Genomic DNA, 23,015 nt, shown 5'->3' with positions numbered 1-23,015 from the left:
TTGCCCCATGTGAGCTTTCTTGTTCATTTGAATATCTAGGCAGTAGTGCTTTGCAAAGGTGTGCACTGATGACCAAGTAGAGGCCCTGCCTGTGTCCTTTAGTGGTATATTTGCATGAAAGGCTATTGTTGCTCCTTTTTTGCAAGTCGAGTGTGCTCTTGGTTTGATCTGTAGTTGTAGTCCTGCTATTGCATCACACATTTCTATTGTGTGTGTGTGTGTGTGTGTGAGCCATCTTGAAATGGTACTTTTTCTAACTGGTTTCCCTTTTTTATTGTCGGCTAATGACACAGAGTTGTTTTCCTCTCCTGATTGGTAAAGCTTTCTCCATATAAAACATTACTGGCCTTCTGGCATCTAATATGTAGTGCTCTCGCTGCTGGAGTTTTTGGATCTTGTAAGAAACTTGGTATTTGAATTGATCGATTTGTATGAAAAAAATGAAATGACCCTCAGTAAGAAATTAGGTTCTGTCCTCATGACGATCCTCCTGTCTTTGTATATTTGCAGGTATGGCTCTTGGTTTGTGAGTGCTTGTAAATCACTTACTCTGCGAAGAGATGTCATTGCAATAAGGAAATCTGTCATTTAAGTGACCATTTTTAAGGATGCTTTGTGAAGTGGTTGTTTAACAATGGTCTACCAATTGCTATATTTGTCCTGTTCCACCATTTAGTCACTTACTGCACTCTGTGTGTGACAACCACTAGATCTTCACAACTCCCAGTAGCTTGTGACCATTTGAGTTTGTACCCATTCTTGGATTGTAGCTTTGCATATGGTGCACATTGAAAACACTCTGTGTGCCGACTATTCCAAATGCTAGCATCTTGAGTTGATAGTGTTCTCCATTTACCACAAACACAAGTATTTCTTGAGCATGTGATTCACTGGAACGTGGAGAAATGCATCTTTCAGATCTATTGTTGCCATAAAATGTCCTTGTTGTAGCTTCAGTATGTTGTCATTTTGAATTTCTGTATCTTTATAAATTTGTTTATAATGGGAGATCTACTACGGCTTGACTCCTATATCAGGAACTGCGACTCCCGCAACATGGCAGAATTGTTGTACTGTGTGTGAGAACATGGACGTAATTGGTCTAGTCTTTTGCTTTTAGCTATGGTACTGTCATGCTACTGGCTGATATACTTAGATTGGTGGGTGTGGATGTGTGCAGGCCTCCTTCTTTGTTCATTGTTTCCTGTTGGGTGCACGCTGGCACTTTTATACATGGTTTATTACATTTTCCATGAAACCAGAAAACTTAAGATAATTTTAAAAAGGGAGCTATTGAATTGGAAGAAGATTAGTCTTGCTTTGGTATTCAGAAGTACATTGAGTAGTTTCCCTGGTTGATTTTGTGTTCAGGCACTTTTTTCCACTGCCTCCTTTTGAAGCAATTTTTGTACTTCTTGAAATAATCTGATATTTTCCTCGTTTGTATGGACCACTTTCTTTGGATACTTAACTGGTAGTTTCTTGATTAATTATATGCAGTAGCCAAACTGTATGATGTTAGTATCCATTTGTCCGTTGTCACCTTCTCCCATTCTTGTAAGAATCCTTTAACCTCCCTCCCACAGGTAGTGTGTGTGTGTGTGTGTGTGAGTGTAGGGACACTGTTGTGTCAAGTGACTTAGTGAATGGTGTTTGTGGCTGCGGCCTCCCTCTTGCTCGCCCCCATTTGCTTGGCTTCAACTCTGAAGCCCTTGATGTGAGGTTGCACCCTGAAAACTATCTCCCTACAGGTCCTTACAGGTGTGGATCCGCTTGGGTTTCCCCTGAAATTCAGTGCTACTAGTTATTTTGCTGTTTTATTGTCTTTTTTTTAGCTGTTATAGCGTTTCATCAACAGCAATGCCAAAAAGTTGTTCTCCATTTAAAGGGGTGTTAATTATATTAGCTTGGACCTCGTTCTTGAACCCAGACACCCCTAGCCAAGCATGTCTTCTTAGGGCGGTTCCTGCCATCCTCTGCCTGCTTGCTATATCTGCAGCATCTAGTGCTGATTTCAGAGAAGTATTGGCAATTTTTTTTTTCCTCCTCTGCAAGGGATGATGCTCTTCTCGGATACTGCTCAGGGAGATATTTCATGAGTTCTGCCCAGTCCTCCCAATACTGATTTGCATACCCGTTGACCAGGGTGTTAGAGTTGGCAATGTGCCACTGAGTAGCAGCTACTCTTTTCTTTCACATTTTCTTCCCACCATGCCCAACTTCTTGTTCTGTGTCCAGATGGATGTTATGGGAATAGATGGATGTTATGGGAATATTAGCTCTCTTTCTTGCTGTCGATGCAATGATAGAGTCCCTCTAATATATGGCAGGTTCTTTGACTAATGCTTATATTTCTTTTCGGCCCTAGGTGTTACAGACCTGCATGTTGCTGGTTCTTTGAAGTCCTTTGTTCCTTGGTCCAGTCAACTTGGAAGCCTAGGGAGATATTGACTTTCCCTTTGTGATGGTAGTCAAGTGTCCAGTAGAAAACATGACTGTTTTTTCTTCCTCCAACTATACTTTGTACTCATCAACAGTCCTCTATATAATTGGATTACACATGGCGATGTCGTCTGGAGGAGTTTAACAAGCTTAACACATGTAATAGTTTCACTTCAAACAGTGATAAAGTGAAAACACACAAGAAAAATCCCACACCAATGTAGAAAAACAGAGTCAAATTTAATAAATTGATACCAAAATGAAATAAATTCAATCAGTAGAACTTGAGACATGCAATTTCAAATATTTAGGTTAAAAAAAAGTTTCTAAAAGCATAAAGCTCCAACTGTGGTTATCTAGTCATTCTGGACAAGGACAAATTCACAAGTTCAGGCCGACTGTGATGAAGCGTGGGCCAGGTACAGTGACTAAATCAGCCCAGCTGAACAAAGTGCCTTAAATCCTGGTTGCGGAGCACTGCAACAATCCCACGTCAAAGGTGGGTCGCACAGCAGCAATTCCAATTAAGCTGTCGACTGGGCTTGAGATGCAATGTCCTGCTTCCTTGTCGAGGAGTCTGTTGACCAAAGCTTGCGTTGCAAAGTCCTGCGTCAGGGATGCATTGCGCAGCAGAGGTTCCGAAGAGTTGAGGGCTGCAATGCGAGGTCTTGCATCGGAGATGCACTGCACAGTGGTAGTTCCGATACACAGCTGCAAAGAGATGCATCACTCTGCATTGGTTCCACTCCAAATACCACAGCCGGGCTGGCAGTGAACCTTCTGGCCCACTTTCAAGGGTCCAGAACTGTGGTGGCACCACTTGGGGGGCAAACCCCCACAGGAGGCAGAGCCCAAGTGCTGGGTTCATGATAGTTGGACCCTTTTCTGTCCCTTAGGTACTGATCAGGAGGCCAGGCAACTAGCCCCTTGGAGTCACTCTGGTGGTCCAGGGTTCAAGATGCAGGTCCAGGTTTTTCCATTCAGGCAGCAGAGTAACAGAGTAGCAGAAGAGCAGTCCTTTTTGCTGCACAGCAATCCTGAGTCTTCCAGAGGTCCAAAGGTGTACTCAAGAGTTGGGTTTGATGAACCAATATGTATACCTGGTGACAGCTTTGAAGTTCCACTCTAGAGGGTTGCTCCTCCAGAGGTGTTTGGAATTTACTTCCTCTTGCCCTGGCCCCAGCTTGTCTGGAGGCACAAAAGCCTACAGTGAAACCCCTTGCGAGTCTGCTAAGGCAGAGGTCTTTGAGATGTGTGGTAGAGGACAGCTTCACCCACTATCAAGTCCAAGATGGCCTATGCTACCAACACCATTTCCCCTTTGTCTCATTGTCTGGGAGCAATACAAAAGGACCAACTGCCAGCTATAACTAGTCACGTGACTCAGGTTGCAGGCACCAAATGGTTAGACAGAAAAAAATGGAAACTTTCTAAGTGTCATTTTCAGAATTGTGACTTAAAATCCAACGTTACCATTAAACAGGGCTTTAAAATATAATTAGTTTCAACTCGACATTCCTAACTATGCCTGTTGAAAAGGTACCACTTATTAAATGTGATACGGTAACCCAATGTTACTGTAAGGAACTGTCCTTTTTGCATGTCCTCCCCTCCCATTTTTGGACTGAGGCTGCTGGTTTTTCAACTCTAAGAGTGCACTCACTTAGGCCTGCTTACCAGACTAAGTACCACTGTTCTAACCCCATTCAACGTATATTTCAAATTGGTTATACCCAATTGGCAAGTACAGACTTACTTATAATCCCAACTATATGAAGCCCAGGGGCCAAGGGCATATACGGCAGAATATCAATTCATGGCTTCAGTATTGATTGTACCACCCTGTGTGGGACTAAGTGCAAGATGGCTCCTAGCCTTCCACTGCAGATTGGAAGGGCAGTGTTTACACTCCAGTTCAACTTTGCCATTCAAACCAATGGCAAAGATGACCCTTCCCTTAACTATATATGCAAGCCTCCCTAAAGGAAAGCCTATAGAGCCCTATGACAGGGAGCTGTAGATTATTCGGTAAGACATTTTTCATAGGTCTTAGCATCAACATTTCAAAACTGTTTGCTGTGGAAAAGTAAGTAGTGCCATTGACTAGTACAAGGTTACCAGCTGGCACCCCAGCCTGGCTAACTTCTGAATGGGACACCCTAATGGGGTACTGCAAGGTATCAAATTAATTGTGGACTTACATCTGACCAGATTCCCAGGTCAAATTTAATGTCACTATTACAGTATCGCAACTTACAGAAGTTGCCACTTTGTGACACAGCTGGTGCAGTGCCCTCCCACAGGCACTGGCCAACAGACAGCTTTCTGCCCTCTGAGGAGTAGTGTGAATGACTCCCAGCCTTAGGAACAAATTAAGCATACAAAAGAGTGAGGTGTTACTTCCCCTTACCAGGAATCTCATTGTGTTGGGCCAAAAGGCGAGCTTCAAAGGGGAAGCCATCTTGGGTGGGCAAATGGCAATAACACTACCGAGAGGCTGCTCTTTGGCCCTGTCTCTAGTCTGTCTACCTGAACAGAAAGGGAAGAGCAGAGCCCCAACTAGTTTTCCCATGGGTGTGTTGTCCCCAGGTAGTCGCACCTCTAAGGTGGGCTACCAAGCTCCTCACAGTAGAGCTAAGGTTCAGACATCTTTAGGGTGGCTAGGATAGTGCACCCTGGGACTGCCACATGCCACACTTTGCATGAAATGTGTCACCCTTTGCAGGGATAGCCCATTGTCTATTGACTGTGTGGTCCCTTCAGGGACCTTTCCTGGGATAAAAAAAAGACATCCCTGACCCTGCTGTCCTTTAACCTGCACAAAGAGGCGGTACTGCCCACTGGACTGCACCTTCTGCACTTTGGGATAGCGAAGTTGGAACAGTGCCTGTTGCTCCTGGCATGGGGAAAAGTTGTGCCCCAGCCTCAGACCAATGCAATAACTCCAAGGATCAGCATGCTGATCCCCTGGAACTCGCTCCAGGGAGAAAAGATCTGAAGAAGCCCAAACAAGCAAGGTGGTAGCCACGGCAGAAGATCTACAGCAACCAGCCTCTGGGTGCTCCAAGATATGGATCCGCGATGGCCAAAAGTTGCACCCGAGTCTGCTGGACTCAGGAGTGTCGTCAAAGTCCAAGTTAGTCATCCAATAGGGACACTAATCTCCACTAAATGATTTTGCACTAAATGCTGTTTCCAGAGACCAGCAGCAGCTGTCCTGCTACTGTCTTAAAGAGCACTCCGTGGGACCCGGAGTTCTGTGGCCAAAGTTACCCCACGTCAAAAGTGGACAGAGGAAGCACCACGAAGGCACCCCGACCCCGTAAACTGCAAAGCAGCCAGAGCATCCTTGAGCATCTTTTCATCCTGCATCCCCAGCATTAGGACCAATCCATTTATAGTACATGGCAGTCATGTTGTAAAGTTTGGACTGAAAAACTTTCTGGTGTTCAGGTAACTGAAAATCTACACAGAAGAGATGGAGCCCTACCAGATGTATACATGACTGGATAGGAGGGTAATTTACCCCCAGGGGAAACCTCGGTTCAAATGTTGCCCTGTATTACGCAGTTTGTGTACACAAAAAACAAAAATCGCCGAGGCAAGCTGAGACATAACTAAATCCTTGTTTCCTGAAATTTAGGCCCGCAAGAAATAATGCAACCACAACCATCTGTAGGAATTCGGGCACGTGAAACTATTTGAAGCAACAGAAGTGGAGGTATGAAAGCCTGGACCAGTTTTCCTAGTCGATTCTGGCACTCGGACCTCTGCTCTGAAAATCATTTAAGGAAAGTGTGCGGTGGGGCGAAAATATACAGACAATCTCTCCCCTCACCGCCTTTGTCCTGCTTTAAAGCAAGAACCCCTTGCTCTATCCACCCTCTGTCCGGGTCTCTCTCTCGCCCTCTTGGCAAGGACAGGTATAAGAACATACGTAGTTTCACACTGATAAAAACCTGGTTTCTAGCACTTAGCTGTCTGGATTCATGTCTCACTCACAAAAATGGGGGCAACTGGACAGCCTCAAGCGTCGGCTCAGTCTGCGGCCAGCATCTACGGGAGACAGCAGTAATCCCCGGCAGCCGGGAGTCGCCTCAGTTCAGCACGAACCCCTGGAATCCGAGGCTGTTCTCGCTCAGCCTGAGCACTTCGCACAAGGCATTCTCTATCTATCTGGACATCTTTCTTTTATTTTTCAACGTGGTAAGCAGGGTGGGTTTTAACGCTAGACAATCGCGGTTTCATTTTGACACTCAAAGCCCCCGTAATCTTACGGAGTATGTCCAGCAGTTTTCTTCCAAATTCCACTCCTGGGCATCGATGCAACTGACCTATGACATCCCAGCAGTTACTGGCCTATGACTTCGTGGACATATCTATGTACAATGCATCACAAACGTGGGTTCAATCAACACTTTTGAATACACTGAAGCTGATGCGCCCAGAACATCAGTGTCCCAGTGCGCAGTTGTGCCCAAGAGACTTCCTTCATCAGTTGGGAAAGAGCAAATGCCAGCCGTGCCTCAATTTTGCAGTAAAACTATATTTAAAGGACTTAAGCGATGCACTTTTGTCTCTCTTGTGTTCATTCCTATCACAGTGCACCAATAAAATTCAAAGCTTTTGTGATTTCATTGCCCAAATGAGAATAGACGCACATCCTATTAGTGCTCATGGTGTGGTCTAGCTTGGATTAAGATTTGTAGCGCTAGCCTGAAAAATAATGATTTTAACAAGCCATGAAAAAACCTGGACTCGCTAAAGCAGCACAATTGTGCCACAAAAGGAGAGTCCAGACAAGTACAGAGTGCGCTGTTGGACCACAAAACCTGTGTTGTTGCACATTTACCCCTCCCTGCTCAGATTTTGTCCCGTGACCCCATTCCATGCGGACAACATTTTTTTTTTTTGGGAAGAAGGGCGTGGACCCCCTTCCTTCCCCCAACTGTTTTTGGCCCCGGGGACTGCATCCCCCGGCGCCCACTACTATATTCATGTGTGAAAACAGCCCTCCTCCCCAGGCCAGTTGTGGCCCGAGAGACCCCCACCTCCCAAGGCCCGGCCATATTCCAAAGGGGGAGGGGTGCCATGCAGCCCCTCCCCCCATACCCTGGCCAATTTCAGCCCCGGGAGCCCTACACCTTGAGGCCCAGCACCTTTTTAAAATCACATCCCACTCCCCAAGCAGATATAGGCTTGGAGGACACCATTCCTCAAGGCACAGTCAACAAAGGGTGGGTTCCCTAGTGCCCGCACAGGGCACCCACCATGTCCTTGTTGTGGGTCGGGGGTGCCCAAAGGCCCTAGCATTGCTCCCACCCGCAGGGAGCAGCTAAAAATACTGCTCCCTGAGGGTGGGAGCAATATTCAGATCTGTTTCCCTGCCCACATCACTACAAGGAGAAAAACAGATCTGAATCTTGCTCCCAGCTGGTGGCCACAGTTGTTTTAAGCTCCCGTCAGCTGGTAGCAGACACAGGTTCCCTGCCTGCCCTAGTGCAGGCAAGGATGTGTGTGGGCACCCTGGGTCACAGCAGGAGCCAGTTCTAGGGGATTGGGTCCCCAGAGCCGTTAATGAATCCAGGTAGGTCGGGCTAGCCCCCTCCAATTTGTTATTCCAGCCAGGCCCCAGGGGATGGTGTCCCTAGGGCCGATATTGGCCTGGGAAGGGGGGCCTACATGGCCCCTCCCCCTTTTTAACTTTGTCCAGGCTCAAGGGATGGGGTGCCCGGGACCAAACTCGCCTCACACTTTTAATAGGACCAGGCCCAAGGGAATGGGATCCCCAGGCAGAAGTTGGCCTGGGGAATAGGGCCACGTGCACCCCTCCCCTATAATAATATAACCAATGCCCCCCTAGACCTGGTCAACGTGGTGGTGCTGTGCTTTTATAAAATAAAAAAAATAAAAAGGAACCTCATCACTAAGCCTAGAGGGTCAGGCTATTCCTACCCTGACCCTTGTGTTTTTTTTTTTTTTTTCTAAACATTTTTTGGGTTGAAGTGGCGTCAGCCAATCAGATCTAAGCATTAGACCTGTTAGATCCACGGATCCTAAGTATCTCTAGATATACATATGTCTTATTTTTTAATTACTTAAAAACTTCTGAACGGATTTACACCAATTACAAAAATATCTTTCTGGACCAAGATCTAGCTTTATGGAATATATGGTGTCATTTCGTTCAACCATTTGGGCTGTAGTTGTGTCTAAAATAAATATAATACATTTCATGGGAAAAACGAGTTATGGGACATCCCCTTTTTCTCAACCCCCACCTTGACGAATCACCCCAACAATTTCCAAACGGCAGCTGAATTGACTATCACACTAATTTTTTTAAATTTGTTAAGACTCATGAACAGCAACCAAAGTTATTAGCAGCACAAACAAAAACTATTTTCCTATGGAAACTAGGTCCTAATAGGATATGTAATGCCAGTTATAACCCTGAGGGTGGCTTACAGAACCAGAGCCCACCCTCAAATATTTGACACCAAATATCCCTAAAAAAGTTCCAACTACCCCCTCAGGAAGGAGGATTGGCAACAATTGACAAGGAGAGCTATTACCTCTTTGCCCAACTACAGTAGCTGACAAGGTGGGTATCCAGCAAGCATACAGCAAACACAATAGACAGAACTAATGGTGCCCGCCTTTGGTAGAATTGGTTGGGAACCTACTATTACTGAAGAGGAGGAACAGGAGCGCACAAGTGCATTTGCAAATGCTTAAGAAGTGCTGGGCCAGTTGCTTCTGTGAAACGCACACCAAGTTTCTATTTGCAACTCGCATACCTCTAGAATGGCTGAAAAAAAACACAGGGAAGAAGCTGAGAGGGGCCAGGGGCTTGGTGGTTGAACGTACAGGTGACCAAGGGAACTGAAAAAGTCAAAGACCTGTACAGAAAGCCATTAATGGAATTTAGGGAACTAGCTGAATTCTCAGTCCCAAAAAAGGTACTTCCTCCTTCAGAGAGTGGTGATTGCATCACTGAAACAAGTGTGAAGAATGGGGAACAAAGAACGCCTGACACGCCAGGATCTTAAAATAATTGTCGCCAAGAATGGCACGCACCAGGTAATTACACTATTACGCAGTCCTAAGCTACTCCTGAGGGAGAAGTGAGCAGCAGCTATCCAGCAGCTTATCACAGAGGGCTGGGACCGGGTACCTCTTATAGGCCCCGAAAACATATAGGAGTGCCTGTTTCAGACTGATTCAGTTTTATCATGTCCATAGGGCGTATATCCTTCCTAGCAGGATAAATACATTTCACCCGGGGGTCCAAGCTAATTGCCATAGACTTAGAGAGGAGGGAGCAGATCTTCAGTGTCCCAGACTAATTCACCACTGGGAAGAGGTTATGAACTCCACTAATAAAGCCATAGATAGGCACATTCCGAAAACAACAGAACCTTGTTTTGGGGGTTTGTACCCTATGCCCAACGGGACAAGTGCAACTAGTAAATTATTTGATCTAACTCTAGTACTGGATGGAGATGGGTAGCCCTGAGATGGAACTTGTTGGAAGGGCCAAGATTTTGCCTTTGGAAGGGTGATTTACAGAAATGGCCCGAGTTTAAGTATATGGTACTACAGAGGGACATGAAGGAGGATGGGGGGAGGGGGGGGGGGGTTATACTAGGAGAGCATGGGATCAGACAACAACTGCATTGACCGAGATAACAATTGAATAATCTGAAGCGGAACATAGGCCTACCCGACTCAGCTAGGTCAAACTAAACTTTAAGGGAAATGGGTTTGAGAAGATAAATGCAAGGGGAAAGAAAGTAAATTGATAAAAGCCGATTTCCGCAGTCAAAGCTGCCCTTGCCAGAAACCTAAACACAGGAAAATACAAACACTGCTACTCTATGCTCATTTTAAATATTATAAATCAACTAGCTGTTTTTTTTTTTTTTTTTTTTTTAGTTTCCTAGTCAGATGAGATGTAGAAAGTAACAGAGTACCACTGGGCATCAACAGTGCGGAATATAGAGACTAACCCAGCACAAGATATACATAAAGGATGGTTTTATATACAGCACTGGTCACCCGATAAATCTTATTTTGAACTATGCAAGGAGTTGTAATATGTTAAACACTAGGGGGCTCTATATTTTGACAACAAATAATTATTGGAAATTAATAAAACAGGCTTATAAAAAGTGTTATGCCGTGAATCGAGTGACAATGACAAACGTGAAGACATGGAACCCATCAACTATAATGTCATGAATTAAGACAATTGTGAGGACACCCCATTAGGTGTGATCTTGTGAATTACATGGACTCGATCAACTGTATTGTCATTAATAATGAGACAGACAACTGCGAAGATCTGAAACCCACCAGTCGTGAGGTCACAGAACACCACCAAGTGTCATTTTGCAAACTTCTGAAAATTATACTCTCAACAAACCATGCCAACTTTGCCATCACAGAACCAACCAATTGTGACAATCCAAAAACTCTATAACAATCATTTTTTTAAGGACACTCTCCATTTGATCTTCTAGGGCAGTGGTTCCCAACCTTTTGATTTCTGTGGACCCCCACTTTAACATTAATGGAACCCCCACTGAATCATCATTGGAATCCAGGGAGCCCCGCCTGAGTCATTACTGGAAGCTGGGGACCTAATTTGTCAATATTCGTTAATATTTTTTTTTAATTTTCAAGGCTCTCGCGGACCCCCTGAGAAGGCTTCGTGGACCCCCAGGGGCTCCTGGGCCACAGGTTGGGAACCACTGTTCTACGGTTCAACATATGGCATCGTATGCCAGCAAAAAGCTGTATATATTTTTGCTTTCCATCACAGAAACCCCCAACCAGCTGCGACAATGTTAACCACGAAGTTATAGATTTCTACACTTCACTTAGTCCTCTACTTCCAAAAAGTCTCCAGGTCCACGAACAGAAATACCTGGGATCCAGATAGTCATGTGACCAATGCCATGGATTGTGGTACAGTCTGAGCCCACACACCACACATTAGAACCTCCTCGGTGGCCAAGCCCTCTTCACTTGAACTAATGCAGGCCTCATCCATGCAGTATTTAACCAGGATGTGTTAAGAAGTATTGACCAGATCAGGCCTTTCACGAAGAGGAGCGTCTTCCACATGTGATTCTCATTTACTTAGAACCAATTTTGCTCTTCAATGTGTGAGCAAATCTTCATCACCAGAAGAGTGTGAGGGAACCAGACTTGAATTTCCGAAACCGCAGCGATGAAAGAAGATTGGCAGGCCATTGATTTCCCCTTTTACACCCCCTCGGAGTGCACTGGTCGTTCCTCAGATGTTCCGAAATAGGCAGATACCGAAATGATGACAAAATCACAGAAGAACTTTCGGCATGTAAGTCTGTGGCTGAGCAGGATGGACTCTTGGGGGTTGTGGTTGAGGAAAGCGCAATACTGGTGAGCAGCTTAACATTATGAGATCGGGTTACCAGATGGACCCACTGGATCAGAGATACAATTTTCCAGTCCTGTCTGCTCCTTTAACAATCTACTGTATTGCATTCTGGGAGCTGTGGTCGTGGTTCATGTCAACACTAATTGGAGTAACACCTCAAAATAATGATTACAAGGAATTTCGCGGTCTAAAGCATTCTGATGACATGGATTAATCAAGTAAACTTCTTATGAAAATACACAAAAGATGGATGCGCCTACCTTTTAATAGAAAAGGGACATCAAAACCAAAAAAAACAACACATCTCCCTAATGACCACCCACTGGTCTCCACAACACACCGTTAACACGCCTACACTTACCACAGTTTTAAGGAGAAAAACTTCATTAATACTAAGCCGGAAAGAAACATCACACTAACGAGTCTTTCTGCAGGAAAAGGAGCGTGTGCACATAACATTTCACTTACAGAGTTTGTTATTAAAACACGTTTCTGTAATCGAATGAGTCAGGGAGCGATTAATTTGTTTAAACTATAATGCGGTTTAAACGATAATGTGGTCATCAAACAGCATTTTATTCTGACAAATTGAAAGGCCAGAGCATCTAACAGTCCACTGTAAATTATTCACTGACAACGGAGTTTAATAAACACCAAATGCACAACCAGATCACGGGTGGACATGGCCCTGAGATAAGTGATTTTACTCCTATCTGTGCCTTAACACACGTTTACTAAGAAAACACTAATGCTCATATGTGCCTGAATGTGAGAAGTTGTATTTTATTAATCAAATGCAAAGTCGTTTTTATATCAGTTAAGGCCACTAAAACCTTAGTACTGTTGCACATTACACACATTTTGGTTGTGTAATTGCATGATGTACAATGCACATTTTACTGAACTATGCTAGTGAAGCATAGCCTTGTTGTGAAATTGACTCAACGAAGCAAGGACTTTAGCAAGTAGTAGAGTCACCTCCTGTTACTAATACATGAATCTCAAAATGTTCCTGGCACCTGCTCATTATTAAGGATCTACACATTTTTATTTGTCAAGTTTTCCTGCACCTATTCCTTTGCATTTAGAAAAATGTACAAAAGTGATGGAAAATGGTATGGATTTTAGCATTAGAAGTTCCAACTGATCAAGGACAAACCTCTAGCTCGTTGAAATGGCAATCGCCGTGCATTATTTTTGAGTGCTCACTGGCTATTTTGCATTATACACATTCGATTTTGTTGGCTATGGGGGCTTGGGGGGAGCCATGGGCTTGCCCGGTCTCCCCGCGGGCTTATCGGGCTGACGTGGTATGAACCACGATCACGAACGGGGATTGGTTGGCTGGCCAGGATGGGGCGGTGGCATAGGCGGGAGGATAAAGAGCAAGGGCTGGGTGTGGGAGGCCTCTTTGGCCGTTGTCACACCCAGTGGGCGTTTTGTCTTTGTGAAAGTGTTCTAGGTAGGCGTTTATTTGCAAGAGAGGGGGTGTGTTTGAGGAGTTATTGGGTGGAGTTTAGGCTAATTTTAATAATTTTATTTGAATTTGTGACAATGGAGCCTAGTAAAGTGGTTATGGCATTAAAAGTTTTACAAGACGAAGGGAGGGAGGATTTAATAAAAGAGGGTGTATTAGAGGAGGCTTGGGTGGGCTTGAGAAGACCGAAACGCCGTTCGGCAGAGGGTGTGTCAGCCGCAGTGGCTGCTTGTTCTTCCCCTAAATCGGGAAAGAAGTTTTTACGAAAAAGTGTTGAGGGTCGGAAGGTCCGTCACTCACCTGATTTGGGGTCTGATATTAATACTTCCTTGCTGTCGGTTTCGGCGTCAAGGTCACGAGGGAGACGAGGGGGGTATTTGCCCCGGCGGAGAGGTTCGTCATTTGTGAGGAGGATTTCGTCAGGCGGCCGCAGCGCTCTGACTAGGCCTGCGGTAGCAAGTGCGGGCCGCATGGTGGCGAAGGGAAAAGGCGCGCAGGTGCAAGTGAGCGCGCGCTTACAAGCCCAATCGCCCGTAGAAAGAGGCGCTGAGCAAGATTCAAGGAAGGATGAGGAAAGGACGTTAGCTGGCGCTCGCAAGATGGCGGCGCCCAGAAAAAAGTTTCAATCGATGCCGGTCATAAGTGAAACAGTAGTGGGCAAGCAAGATGTGCCTGTAAATGCTGGTTCACAGTTAATTAATGAGGTGGTAGTCATTATTGACAGTGAAGAAGAATTGCAAGAAGCTGACAGAAGGATTATAGACCCGGTTTTGGGTGGTACGTGGGTTTCTCATGGCTCAATGAACAACAGGTTGATACAATGGACCCCTAGATTGGTCAGTCCAATGATACATAAGGTTCAGTCATGGGAAATTAATAATCAGGCTGCATTTCAATTAGGTGAGCAGGTGGAGCTAGTGGATGACAGTGGGGCAGTGTTTAAAGGTATAGTATGTAGTGAGGCTGGGATTTCGGGCATGCTGGATAAGGTTTATGTGGGTTTAGATAGTCGGCAACTTGTTAATGAGGGTACATCTGGGTGTGACACATCGCATGTTTCGGGCGAGCATGGGGTGCAGGCGATATATCGGCAATCTGGGCGGATTGTTGGTGATAAGAGCTTGCCGGTGAAGGTCCGGGCGCCTTCAGAACATAGGCCTGAAGGGAGGGTGCGATCAGGAGCGGTCCATCCGACTTCGAGGGATGCAGAAGTTTCAGTGGCGGCTCAGCCATCCACTAGCCAGAGCGCTGGTGATGATTGGGCTGGGTTGGATGAAGAATTACTCGATTACGAAGAAGTGGAGGTGCCTGTCATGTCGAAGAAGAGAGTAGTAGTGGCAGATGAAGAGCCGCTTGTGGTTCAGGGTGGCCATGTTCCAGTTCATCGTCAGGAGAGAACAGCGGGCAGCTTACCTAGAGGTGAGGAGGTATGTGTTCATGTTGGTGGTGATATTTCGGGGAAGTTGAGTCGGGCTAATGTTTCTAATGTTGCAAGGGGCTCCAAGGAGCTGCAAAACAAGGTGGATGCTGCGATTCAAGTGAGTGCGGTCACTGAAACGGAAGGCAAGAAGGAAGTAAGTGGGGGTAACGTTGATAAGTCATTAGAAAAGGATGAAGCAGGTGTGGGTGGTAAGTTGGGTGCTATTTCTAGTGGGGACGTGACGGTGAGTGGTAATAAGTTAAAGAAGTTGCCTTACATGGGAGTGTCGATGCCTTTGGGGGCGCATCTCACTCAGCATTTGAAAGACAAGATCTGGAAAGGGGAGTTTATTGATGTTTTCAAATTATTGCATAGGGAGGTTCAGGCAAAAGAAGGGTCAAAAGAAGAAGAATGGGAGCTAGCTAGGAGACCTCGAGTTCCAAATACGATAGAGAATTGGACTTCGGCTTTTTTGATTTATGCAAGTGTTTATTGTGAAAAGCATCAAGATTCTTGTGTAGCGTTATTGAAATACATAGACGTGGTTCGGAGAGCTCAAATGGATTTTGGAGGTTTTGGTTGGTTCAGGTATGATGAAGAATTTAGAGCAAGGAAGGCAATGGATTCATCTAAATTGTGGGGAGAAATTGATAATGAATTATGGATGCAGTGGTTAAGGACTGCAAGAAACGCGCCAACGATGCATACAGCAAGTGGTTTGCCGGTGCAATATAAGCCCTTTCAAGGGCGTCCCACCCAAGTTGGGGTGGGTTTCGGGCATAGAGGGCAATTCCAAGCAAATGGGTCCTGTTGGTCTTTTAACAGCGGGTTTTGTAACAGGCAACAATGCAAATTTAGACATGATTGCTCCAATTGTGGGGGGAGACACCCTGTGTCACAATGTTTTGGTGGGATGCAAGGGTCTTGGCACGTGCAATCGTCAAGAGGAGGGGACAGGAGTAGAGGATTTACACAGCAAGTTGCAGGAAAAGGGTCCTACTCCTATTAAATGGGACGTTATGGCTTATTGGTTGCAGTTTTACCCAAGGAGGGACGATGCTAAACTTTTGTTTGATGGCTTTCTAGAAGGTTTCAGGTTACGTTACCAAGGTTTGAGGTTGAGGAGATGGGCAAATAATTTGAAGTCAGCAAGAGAGCATCCAGAAGTTGTGAGAACAAAGCTGGGAAAAGAAGTGAATTTAGGCAGGATTGTTGGCCCCTTTTTAGAATGGCCGATGTCAAATTTGACTATTTCCCCGCTAGGTGTGGTTCCGAAGAAACAGGATGGGGAATTTAGGTTGATACATCATTTGTCTTGGCCGGCGGGGGCCTCAATAAATGATTTCATCGCTGCAGAAGATTCAATGGTGCATTATGCATCTGTGGATGAGGCTATTGCTTTGGTACGAAAATGTGGAAAAGGCGCAGAGATGGCGAAGTCAGATGTGGAGTCAGCATTTCATTTGTCGCCGGTTCACCCAGATGATTTTTCTTTGTTGGGCATGCAATTTGAGGAGGCCATATATATGGACAGGATCAGTTTCTTGTTCTTTGTTCGAGATGTTTAGCTCATTTTTGGAATGGTGTTTTTTATTTTGCAGCCGCGGTTCTTTGGTGACCCATTATTTAGATGATTTCTTTTTTGTTGGCAAGTCTGGGTCTGGCGGTTGTGGCAGAGCATTGCAGGATTTTGAGAAGTTGATGTCCAGATTTGGTGTTCCATTGGCAAGTGACAAGACAGAAGGGCCTGTGTCATGTCTTACCTTTTTGGGTATAGAACTGGATTTGGAAAGAATGGAAGTGAGGTTGCCAGAAAACAAAGTGCAACATTTGATTTCTTTGTTGGAGGAGGCAGTGGCAAAACCAAAGATTGAGTTGCGTCAGGCACAATCATTGCTTGGTCATTTGAATTTTGCCTGCAAGGTGGTTAGGGTTGGCAGGGCATTTTGTCGCAGGCTTGGTTTTTCCATGCGGGGAGCTGTTTTACCACATCACCACATCCGCCTTCGGGCACGTATTAAGGATGATTTGAAGATGTGGATCGAGTTTTTTAAGGAATTCAACGGTGTGACTATGTTAGTGGAAGATGAAAGTTGGTTTTGGCACGTTCAGATTTTTTCAGATGCCTCCGGTGCTCATGGTTTTGGTCTATTTTGGGACGGTCATTGGGCAGCGGAGGCTTGGCCCGCTAAATGGAAACAGTCGAAGATTAGCATTGCATTTTTGGAATTTTTTCCTTTAGTGGTTGCGTTGGTGCTTTGGGGCCGGTTTTTAGCCAACAGGAATGTAGTTTTTAATGTAGACAATCAAGCTGTAGTACATTTGGTTAATTCACATAAGGCAAAAGATGAGAAAGTGCTGAAATTATTGAGGATTTTCTTGCTTAACTGTTTGAAGTTCAATATCTTGTTCAAAGCTAGACACGTGCCTGGTGTCTTTAATGACATCGCTGATGCTTTATCTCGATTTCAGTGGCAGAGATTTCGTGGTTTGGCGCCGGGAGCAGATGTACGGAAGACAGTTATACCTGGGGAGTTGTGGGATCTAGGAGAGTGAGGATGTTGGAGTTAGTTCAGCAATCAATAGCTCCATCGACGAGGAGGACTTACTTTCAGGCATGGTTGGATTTTCTGGATTCAGGTGCGGTACGAAGGTGGGGTGAGAGTGATGTTATATATAAGAGACAGGACGATGCAGTTCGATTCATTATGCAACAGATTGAGTTAGGTCTGGCTGCAGTGACTATTTCGGGTAAGTTATCAGGGGTTTCTTTTTATGGTAAGTATTTTTGGGGGTACGATCCGGTGGAGGGTGAGTTATGTAAGAGAATTTTAGCTGGTTGGGCCAGGTCGGGTGGGGTGAGGTGTGATAGGAGGCGTCCTATAACTCATGACTTGTTGAGGGCCCTGTTGGGGTGTTTGGGGGAAGTCTGTTTTTCTGAGTGGGAGGTCTCTTTAATTTCTCTTTGCATGCCCTGGTTGTTTCATGGGGCTTTTAGGATTTCGGAGCTTTTAGGGTTAAAAGGGAGGCAGGGGCTTATATTGGAGAACGTGCATGGGGGTGTTCAAGGAGTTTGCATATGGTTACCTTTTTCCAAAGGGGACCAGCTGGGCAGGGGCCAAGAGCTGTTATTGAAGGCATCACGATCCAAGGACTGTCCAGTGAGTTGTTGGTTGTCTTTCATGGCATTAAGGTTACATTATTACAGGTTTGTATTTATTCATCAGGATGGTTCGCAGCTGTTAGCATCACAGTTTTTACCAGTTTTAAGGATGGCAGTTAGGAGATTGGGTTTAGACCCTAGTAGTTACGGTACACACTCTTTTAGGATCGGGGCTGCGACGGAAGCGAGGAGACAAGGTGAATCAGATCAGTCAATTAAGCAATTAGGCAGGTGGAGGTCTAGATCTTTTCAGAGGTATGTGCGCTCGTTTAAGCAGTAGTTAGGTATTTCTTGGGAGTTTTTTTTATGCATGGGTAGTTTTGTACAAGTGTTGCTGATTTGCTGTACCGCTCTTTTTACAAATGCTCTCTGCCAATTTTTCTGTATGTTTTGATTGTTATAATTTAAGATGTGTATTAACATATTTCTCTTGTAGGTTGCGTCGGGGGGCCGGACAAGGTTTGTGCCGTTTGGATCGTAGGTCACTCCTTCGTTCGCTGGGCGGAGAAGCAAGCGGCATCGCGGCATTTTGGAAGGCAATTGGGGCTGGATGGGGCCAGAATAAAGCTTAGTTGGGTAGGTAAGAGTGGCATGAGATGGGGGGAGTTGCTGTACGTTTTGGCAAAAAGGTTTGATCGTGGTGTTTGTCCTGATGTATTAGTTTTACACTTGGGTGAAAATGATTTGGTTGCGCTTTCGGGCATTGGTTTGTTGAAGGCGATGAAGTTAGATTTATGTAGGATCAAAGAGCGTTGGTCAGGTACACATATTGTTTGGACGAGTTTTGTACCTAGAAGGGTTTGGAGGGGTGCTTATTCTTTTTAAAGGAATTGAGAAGCAACGAAAAAAGGTGAACAGGGAAATGAGGAGTTTTTGTAAGGATCAAGGTTTTTCGGTGCTTACACATGAGAATATTGGGGTTTCTGATGCAGAATTGTTTCGGCAGGATGGGGTTCACTTATCGTTTTTGGGTAATGAGCATTACTTGTTAGAACTTAGGTTGTTGATTGCTAAGTTATTGGGTGAAAATTTATGGGATAAGTACAAATTTTTGGGTGGGGCAGGAAAATGCCTGTGCGGGTTTTCCTGTGTGGCCTTTTGGGGGGGAAGGGGTAGATCAGAAAGATGAGAGGGCAGGGAGTTTGCACAGACAAGGGGAACTGGAGAAGGTGACTGCAGGACACATGGGTCAATGGTTGGTCGAGTCAAGGTGGGGATGGGACAAGGGGTAGTGCAGTGGGGTCATTTTAGAGGGAGGGGGAGGGGTTAGGTGATGAATTTTGTATTAGTGAGGATTGGGTAGTTTTGTGAGGCTATTATGCCAAGGTTGTAATTTTGCCAGACCTGTTCTATTAAAGCGTCCTTTTACCCATTTAAGCGAGTGTCGTTTTCATTTCATGTGTCGGCCCGATGGTGGATTGGGGGGAGCCATGGGCTTGCCCGGTCTCCCCCCGGGCTTATCGGGCTGACGTGGTATGAACCACGATCACGAACGGGGATTGGTTGGCTGGCCAGGATGGGGCGGTGGCTTAGGCGGGAGGATAAAGAGCAAGGGCTGGGTGTGGGAGGCCTCTTTGGCCGTTGTCACACCCAGTGGGCGTTTTGTCTTTGTACCCGCCCGCCCTCCCTGTAATTTTGTTAGATATTAGTGTTGCGTTTAGGTGTTTTTTTGTAGATTTGAACATTACGTTTGTTAAGGAGTTTTTTGTGGTTTGAGAATTAACTTTTGCTATAATGGGATAGGTACCAACTCTGTTTTATTTTGTTTTTCATTATGATGACAACGGCATAGATATGTGAATAAGGGGGGGGTGGTTTTTTATTTTGCCGCTGATAGGCGGGTCTGGTGGGGTTTTCTATGTTTAATAAAGTGGCCTTTTGGGGGGGAAGGGGTAGATCAGAAAGATGAGAGTGCAGGGAGTTTGCACAGACAAGGGGAACTGGAGAAGGTGACTGCAGGACACAAGGGTCAATGGTTGGTCGAGTCAAGGTGGGGATGGGACAAGGGGTAGTGCAGTGGGGTCATTTTAGAGGGAGGGGGAGGGGTTAGGTGATGAATTTTGTATTAGTGAGGATTGGGTAGTTTTGTGAGGCTATTATGCCAAGGTTGTAATTTTGCCAGACCTGTTCTATTAAAGCGGCCTTTTACCCCTTTAAGCGAGTGTCGTGGTCATTTCATGTGTCGGCCCGATATGGAGTTGTGCTTTCTTTTACAGTAAAATTCACGAGACAATCTTTCACCAAGGACTCCCTCTAAACAGTGGCATTGGATACGTCATAACAACTCCAAGGAAAGCAATAATTTAATGCAAACAGTTCACATTCTGGCTTTCCTCAATACAGTGGTAGTATCCAAGCACCGGAGTCTCAGTACTGCAGCGCAAAACTGCGTACCATATCCTAGTGGTTCAAAAGTAGAGGTGGTGGTTCCTGCTTTAGAGTCCCAAAGCTCCATGGTAATGTTTTGACAAATTAGTCAAAGGCTTATAAGCAGGCCACAATTAAAATCCTAAGTAACCACGATTTAAAACAAGCATTTGCAATGCAACGTGTCTTGCATTTGCTCGAGTTAGAGCTATTAGTGTTGCACACTCCTAACAGGACTTTTCATGCCACATACCAAAAAAACGAGCACGACCACGCTATTGCACTGCGTGGAAAATAAAAAGATAAAGTAGTGCAGAAACCAGGCTGAAAACATGGAGCCTCGTATGTTTTCAGTAGTTGGCAGGTGTGGTCAAGGAGGGCTAAACACCGGAAAAGGCATGACGCATGCATGCCTTTCACTAATGAAATCAAGAGGATTTTAAAAGGCAAGCCCACGAACCAATGAAAGTGACACGCGTGACATGGGCGTGGTTAAAATCCTAAAGAGAGATTACAACAGGGACGGAGCGCTTGTGCGCTCGACCCTAAAATCTGGGTATTTTTAAAACTTCATATCCAGTCTAATTAGCTCAATTTAGAAGACAGTCCACCCTCCGAGCCTTCAGGTTGTGTAACCTTTCTGTGACCAGTGCTTCCTCTGACTCTTTGCCCTTTGATCACCCCTTCACTCCGCTCATGAATGCGTTCAGTTCTCAACAAAGTTATCCAAAGTGGCTCAAATGTGTGCTACCTTACTGGAAAATTATGTAAATGAGTTCCAATTAGATTCATTGTAAGTTAGTTTACCTTATGTGGAGGTCCTCAAAATTTAGTATGGATATGGCACTCATTGACCTATACTGGACTCATTTACTTTCCATAGGATTCAGCTAATGGGTCCTGCACAGTAATATAGGGAACATAGTTATCGGTCTCAAGGAGACTTATCATGCTAAGTACTTCCTCTGCCTCAGATGCCACTGAGTGAATAAACACAGCTCCATTAAAAGCCTTTGTGTGCCAAAGCTTGTGCATCCATGAGATATGTGGAATGAAGGAGATAAAACTAAACACTATTAAAACCTGCTCTTCAGTCATACTCCAGAAAAAAAATCACTTTTGTGCTTTTGCAGACAAGATGGGAGAAGGTAGAAAGCAACAGTTCGTAGGGGATATTTACTTGAGAAGGTGAAGCAGGACACAAGGGAGAGAGCTAGAAAACACATGCGCTCACAAAGAGTGCTGAAAAAAACGAAAGAAGTAGTTGCATAATTGTGAGCAGTCAAAGAATACAAGTTAGCCAATCAAAAGGATCATAAAGAGGCTATGCGCCAAGGGAGGGAGAAAAACAAGAGGAGGTATTCAAGCCATCAAATAGGAAGCAGGCAAGTTCAAGTGGCAACAAAGCCAATCAATGGTAAACAGGCAGGCTGTAAGGCCACTCTAAGCTGGCAATAAGTCTTTCAATGTCTGGTAGGAGAGACCTAAATAAAGCTGCATGAAGGTAGGACAGGAAATACTGACAAGGTAGACAAAGATTTTTTTATTTTTCTACAATGACCAAAAGTGGGTACGTTCAATTGAAGTTTTTAGTAAATAGGTGTAGGTAATATATTAAAAACCTACACTAGGCCCTGAATCTTTTACTCGGTTTGATAGACCATTGACTATGAAGCTTGGTATCACCCAGAATTCAAAAGCCCCATGGCATTTTGGGGATGAGAAGAGGGGTTTAAAGAGGTTTATGTCTGGTTTATAACCACAAGATGTCGTACAGCTCGACTCAATCCCCACCGCCACTGGTTCATTACGAACCTGAAAAGGTTTCAATAAAACATGAAGACCAACTGAAAGTAGTGCTTTTCATTTTTTTCACCCCGAAATTCCCTTTAAGAAGACTACCTGCAGGTCAGCAGAGCCATTTAAGTATCTACACAACATACCTTTACATAGTACCACATTTTTCTTGCCAGGAAAGAAATAGGGGTCCTGCTTTAACACTACTCCCTCTTTTCCGGCGACATTAAATTAAGTAGAGATGGACCGCCTTTGTCCGCATGCAAATATATGTGTCTGGGCCAGGGATTAATTGTGTAATTATAAAAATGTATGTTTGCAAATAGTTCCCCTGGAGCACCTTTAAGAAACACTTAAAACCAGCGTTGTTTACATGTAAGGAAGATTGCTGAGGGTAAAGTTCACATTCAAGAACCAACCCCTCCTACTCAACAAAAAACAAAGGATTCCCTAATACTCCAACCCCTGGCACCGAAGGGGAAATAAGAAAACACTACATTTCCGGACAAACAGCCAAGCAGTGTCACGTGCCCGCCGAACTGAGAAAGGTCGGCTTCAGTTCTTTTTTTTTTTTTTTTTTTCTTTTTTTTTTAAGGGGTGGTTGTTGAGTCTTCGCATTTTTTTCTTACCAGATGCAATAGAAATCTGCTGCTTTGATTCACTGTGTACCACAAAAGGTTTTTCCAATATATTTTGGACATCGAATAACTTCTTTTGTAACCTATCAATCTTTTTTTTTTTTTTTTTAAATACCAAACACTTTAACAGTCAATTTGATTCTCACGAAAGAATCAATTTATGCACAAATAATTAGATTTTTTTTAGGAATCGATTGCTTTCAGTAAATCGATTTGTTTGGAACTTCTATAAACTGAACGTTTAATTTAGGTGAAATGTAGTGTGTAATTTGCTATTTGTGGAA

General features: G+C 44.6%; 1 protein-coding gene across 2 annotated transcripts in view; it reads right to left on the bottom strand.

The window, feature by feature from the left end:
- The window catches only part of SRGAP2 (SLIT-ROBO Rho GTPase activating protein 2), a 488,054-nt gene that overhangs the window by 169,109 nt on the left and 295,930 nt on the right, over positions 1 to 23,015 (bottom strand). The window lies entirely within an intron of this gene.

The sequence above is a fragment of the Pleurodeles waltl genome, chromosome 6, assembly GCF_031143425.1.
Source record: "Pleurodeles waltl isolate 20211129_DDA chromosome 6, aPleWal1.hap1.20221129, whole genome shotgun sequence".
Lineage (NCBI taxonomy): Eukaryota > Metazoa > Chordata > Amphibia > Caudata > Salamandridae > Pleurodeles > Pleurodeles waltl.
The sequence above is the reverse complement of the archived record's forward strand: the minus strand, read 5'-3'. Positions and strand labels throughout refer to the sequence as shown.